Consider the following 5,754-nt stretch of genomic DNA (forward strand, 5'->3'; position numbering starts at 1 on the left):
GGTCTTGTTTTTTTTCTTCTGCTTCCTGCCTCTTCTTTCTGCGATACCTCTATCCTCTTCTTTGCCAGAGCTTTTAGGCTTTCCTCTTCACTTCATTTGCTCTTTTTACCCACTGATTTTGCAATTACGTCTGTTTAATCTTCCTAGATGTCACGCGCCTCATAAATGTTCGTGCTGAAAAGACCAAAACTACGTCACAGTTACAACTGTCAAGATAAATGAAAATTATTACATTTCAACCAGTCCACATACACAGAATTGTATGTGCAATTTTTTTAAATGTTATTGAAGTTTTTCTTTGATACATTTTAAAAAGCAGAGCTATTTCAGTTCTGATTGTGCCAATGTGTCTTACAGAACCTATCTTAAAAAGACGAACAAGGAAGGCTGTGAAGTGCTAAAAATAAAACAAGAATTACAAATAACACAAAGCCATTTATTCAGCTTAAGAATATACAAAGTGATGATAGCCAGCACTTACACAATGCTTTGAGGTGGTCATCAAAATGTCTAATATAAAGATTTCTTTCAATTGGCATTCATTCCTAAATATAGTAATCATAAACATCTATAACTGCAAAATTTATTTACAAATGAAATCTTAACAAGAGTGTTTTAAGTCACCAAGTGAAAAGACCCTGGCCAATTTTCCATTATTAATTCCTATTTTCTGCTTCCCTCCATATGGTACAAACCTCATTATGTACCTTGCGTTTAGTCCTAATGTGAATAAGTGATCAATCACACCCCACAATTTTAAGGATTTTATATTTTGGTTTAGCCGATCCACTGGCAATTCCAATCTAGGCCATCGTTGGATTTTGATTAATTCAATGAAGAGCCACTTGCTAAGGAAAATTACACACCTGAGAAATTCTTGTGAAGGTTAAGTGTACTGTACACAAATTAGCCACTTAAACATTCATTTCCATAAAAATAGAACTGAACATTTTTTTTTTTCATGATAATGGTGCAAAAGAAAAAATTTAGTCATGATCCCGTACTTTCAAAAAAAGATTTCTTTTCCTCATGGACCAACATGAACCTTGATTTATTTTCCTTGCAGCTATCAACGCCCTCATTAAAGGTTTCATACGCTCGTACACATGGAAACTCCTTTCATGCAACTGAGTACAAACATTCTTGACATGTGCTCTATCTTTTCCTCTAACTACTGTGACTTAACAGGGGGGAAATATCTTATACAAGACTGCCACAATGTTGGAGCTGTAAAAACACTTAATATTTGGCAAATGGAGATACCAGACCACTATTTCCACCAATGGATTATCTGCAAGAAGATATTGACACTACAATTTTAGCAGGGATTCCTCACTTACTAATCATGGAATTGAAGCAAAACTCACCTTGACTCTTTGTGGTACCTGTAATCATTAATGTTCCTACAATTTCATCCCTTGTGTCAGCGTACCAGCCAGACCCCCCTATGAAAGACAGTGAGGTTATGGTTATGAAAGACAAAGTGCTCTTGAATCTGGTCACTCAAGTTAATTGCACTATTTACACCTTTGGTCCTTAATCCAGGAGGTCTTGCAATGACTAAGTAATGAGCAAAGCTGCAGAGAAGCAATGAAATAACTCCATTCCTGTGATGACTTGAGACGACGTGGATAAGATAAATGATGCAATTTTGACTTTCTGAACCCTTCCCATTCCTTGCCAGATCAGTGGCGCATTCTGTGTCACTGCTGACTAATAAACACAGAATATGACAAATTGCTCCTATTGCACATACCAAGGTTTGCTAATCTTCAAATCTGCATATGTGAAACTATGCTCGATAGATAAACCTTTGTAAAGACATGAAACCCATTATTGTAAACTATTAACCCCATCAACCAATCACAAGACTATTGCACGACACTTGGTGCCTAAGCCAATTGAGGACAATGATCATATGCCCAGGACAATACGACCACTACTGTATTAAGACTTCTGAGGTAATTTCAAGGACGGTGAGATTTATGATGTGATGTGACAGAGATTCTGTTTTAGCACAAGTGCTACTACTGTAATTCCATTACATGAAATTTAAAAATTTAAACTGATCCCCAATGGCGGAGACCTACCACTTCATGGGACATTACAAATAGAAATCTATTAAGGTCGTCCAACTATAGCCACTTTTCACTGATCACACATTTTTAACCTCTGAAGCCATTTCATAATGCTAACACAACACACCTAAAACAAATAAAAAAACCTCCAAATTGATTTCATATGAAAAGAAAGGGCTAACTTTTCAAGTTTGTACAAAAGCATTTGCATACACAACAAAAACCTTTCCCATCAACCATCAACTACTATTTACTAGTTAACCACCAGCCTACAGAACTTCTCATAGAAACTTCTCTGGTCTGGTCATTTTGCTTTGGTCAAATTAATAATCTATATATTTTTGAATTTAGGCAGATACCTTGAAGACACCTGATGCTTTACCTAACCATGCAAAGTAATTAGCAGGAGACTTGCTGTCTTTCCATTTATCCCACACCTTCGACACGCTCCTCACGAGCACTTGCCCTTAAAGCTTTTGGGGGGCTGGCTGGACAGTATTAATATTATTATTATTATTACAGTATTATTATTATTATTATTATTAATGGACCTTAACAACTAAAGGCTACATCAAGACATCCTTCAGCTTACCAACTGCAACGGGTCTTCATGCTATTATCCCTCGCGCAGGAATTTACCTCTGGCTTTTGAATTTGCAAAGTAACTTTCCAAGGGGGAACCAAAAATAAACGTGAATGTCTCTCACGGTTCTGAAAGGTGACTCACGTGATGAGCCAAAGTGTTGTGATGATGGTCAGCCTATGCTAAGAAAACTCTACACACAGCATCAGCACAGCTCTTATATCCTCTTTGCCAAGTGAAACCACACACTAAATCTACAAACATATCCTTTACTTACAATTACAACAAGCAACTCCTCTTAAACTAAATTCTGCTCAGAGACAAAAAGATTCTAAAAAAGTCAATTTTTAATAAAATGGTTACTGAAACACTTTCGCTTATACATTCTGGCTGAAACTCGTTTCAGAAACTCTACAGATACTGTTTAGGTGGCGGTTATTGTTTTGTTTAGTACAGAAATTGAATTCAATGCGGTTATTCTCAAAATGTGTTTAGTACAGGAATTGAATTCAATGCGGTTATTCTCAAAATGAGTAACTGATAACAGGTTGCTCTTGCCCACAAAAAGTGTGCTCCTGATATTTACTATACAAATTACAGAATAAGAGAGGATGGTTTTCTAACTAACCCAACACTCACCAGAAGCAGGTGTGTGTGTGTGTGTGTGTCTGTGTATATGTGTGTGGATGGCATGCAAAAACACCGAGTTTGACATTAAAGCTCTTATAAGATCACGGTCTACAAAATGACACCTTCAAAGACTTTAGCATCAAGAAGTCTGCCACATACACAGATGGAAAACGAGTATTTCACCCAAGAACATTATTATAGTGTTATTGCTAAGTGGAGGTCTACACCCAGTACCAGGTGCAAACCTTGACACTTATTTGTCTTGCATACTCACAATAGATACATATGTTGGGAAGAAATGAGGAGTTGTAACCTCTCATGCTAAAAGGCAAATAAACATTTGCTTGCAGCTGGTAGCTTCAGTAAAGCTACACAAACTGCATTTTATATACCCAAAGGGATACTATAAACAAGATTTGTTCAAACTTCTTTTGATTGACAAAATTATAGACTTCCGTCTGACTCATTAACCACCTCGTGCATAAACTGCAGTTTGTGTGATAAATAAAATTGTGATAAAACTGTTAAATCAAAATATAAACAAAAAACTGACTAGGATAGGCTTCTTCAAACTTGAGAGTAGTTCACCAACTCAAGTTGCAAAAGTAAATTTTTTCCTTTAAGTGTTTCCTTTAATCTGAAAAGTCTAAACTGTCAACGCTAGTAACCATCCAACGGAACTTAAGATATGCTGAACATGGGGCTTCGTACTTGTGCCAATCCTAGTCGAACAGTACATTTATTAAACCTACCTTACTGTTAATTTTCTTTTATCATGTTATCAGATTATTACAATGGCAGTAAATGTCAATTACACTTGATAAAAATACAAACAAGATTCATATACAATTCAGATATACAATAAGAATAAAGCTATCTAGTTTGCCCTAGTACAGTTTGCCATATAATGGGTCATTCAGTCCCTTACTTGCACTGATGACAGTCTCTGGATTTACTTGTCTCTATCTCTCTAGCTTTGAGCTAGCGGTGACAAATGGTCGAGTTTCTGACTTGCACGTGTTGTCGAGGTAAACAAACTCGGGGGAATATCTCGATGGAAAAAATGCAAAAGTAATGAATGAGGTGTGTATCGAGTCGTCCAGCTCAAGCATCTCTTCACCAGTAAAACAAAATAGACACATTAAACCTTCTGTCATCATCATCATAAGGTCAAAACGAAGACAACAACACACTCAACGTTATGTAGAACGCGCTTGGTCAACTCCCGTCCAAACAGTGTCATGACCAAAAGTTGGAGTCGCTAAAAAAATGCTATGTTAAAATCAAACGTGGCTTTTGAACACTTGATTTAATTTGGATTAATATTCAGAATACACTTCTCAACGAATAAAGGCAAGTTCAGTCTAATTGTATGACTACCATACTTTTTAATAATAATCAACTTTTGGGTGATGAGTAGCTGCTTAGCTTTAGCTGACAGCACATAACTTGGCTCACTGGTATCCTGGGTAAAACGAGCTTCGAGCTACTGTATCACAAGTCTGCTCCAGCTATGATCTGAAAACTGAGAAAATACCACTGAATATAATTTGACTGAGAACTACATTTGACAATATTCCTGACAGTGCCGTACTGTACTGCACATTCAATGAATATTGGTCCAACTGAGGCTTGTTTAGAATTCCTCTCCTCAAATGAAAAGATGAGACTGTGCTCAGTTAGAGAACAGCAGCAGCTCAACGTAACAAACTTTACTGCAATATGTGAGAATACCTTAAGTACAGAACGGAGCCATCGACAGCACTCAAAAGCAGAATGAAGACTTCCAGAACAGCCTGAGCAAAGTCAATAATACAGTTTTAGGGAAAACCAGCGGCTTTATGAAAAAAAATCTTTTGTATAAAAACTATTCCTTCATCACTGAAGGAGTCACTGTTTACACTTAATATAATCTCTGTGAACGATTGTGAAGCTCCAGAACTCTCAGAGGGGCCAGCAACCGTTTCGTACCAATTCTGTAAATAATAAGGGTGTTCTATGCTCTGACAGGCTCATTTCCAAAAAAGGTAAATACAAACATTTAAAACAAAGAGAAACACTTTAGTCAAACTTTTCACCGAGATTAAGAATGGGGGAAACGACAAACTACTGTACTGCTTAAAATACAAACTTAAATATTGTTACAAAAATAAGTTCTCTCACTATATTGACCTCCAAATGGCACCATCCTGTCAGGAGACGAATTGCACGGATTACATATCTCTCTACGGTTTTGAAAAACAGAAACCCCACAACTCTTTTATCCATATTTACACCATTACTCGGGTAAGTTGCAGCTGCGAGCAGCCAAGAGTCCTAGTGTTGCAAATATCACGATACAAGTGTGAGGCGGCAGCACTATAACCTCTTCTTTCAATTGTTCACCATCACAAAGTTGCATTCATGAAGCATCGTTGCAGGCTCAAGTTGGCCTGGAGTCTGGAGCAGTAGGTGAGGGGGGAG

At 37.1% G+C, this 5,754-nt stretch overlaps 1 protein-coding gene across 2 annotated transcripts in view; it reads right to left on the minus strand.

The window, feature by feature from the left end:
* Window positions 1-415: 415 nt before the first annotated feature.
* Window positions 416-5,754, minus strand: part of UbcE2H (ubiquitin conjugating enzyme E2H) — a 36,645-nt gene continuing 31,306 nt past the window's right edge. Inside the window, exon 5 of one of the 2 annotated variants that reach the window (XM_067133225.1) lies at window positions 416-5,754. This exon is cut by the window's right edge and continues 173 nt beyond it. The gene's annotated coding sequence lies outside the window, so the exon portion shown is untranslated. The other variant, XM_067133224.1, reaches the window with a different exon arrangement.

Source organism: Macrobrachium rosenbergii, chromosome 33 (genome assembly GCF_040412425.1).
Source record: "Macrobrachium rosenbergii isolate ZJJX-2024 chromosome 33, ASM4041242v1, whole genome shotgun sequence".
Lineage (NCBI taxonomy): Eukaryota > Metazoa > Arthropoda > Malacostraca > Decapoda > Palaemonidae > Macrobrachium > Macrobrachium rosenbergii.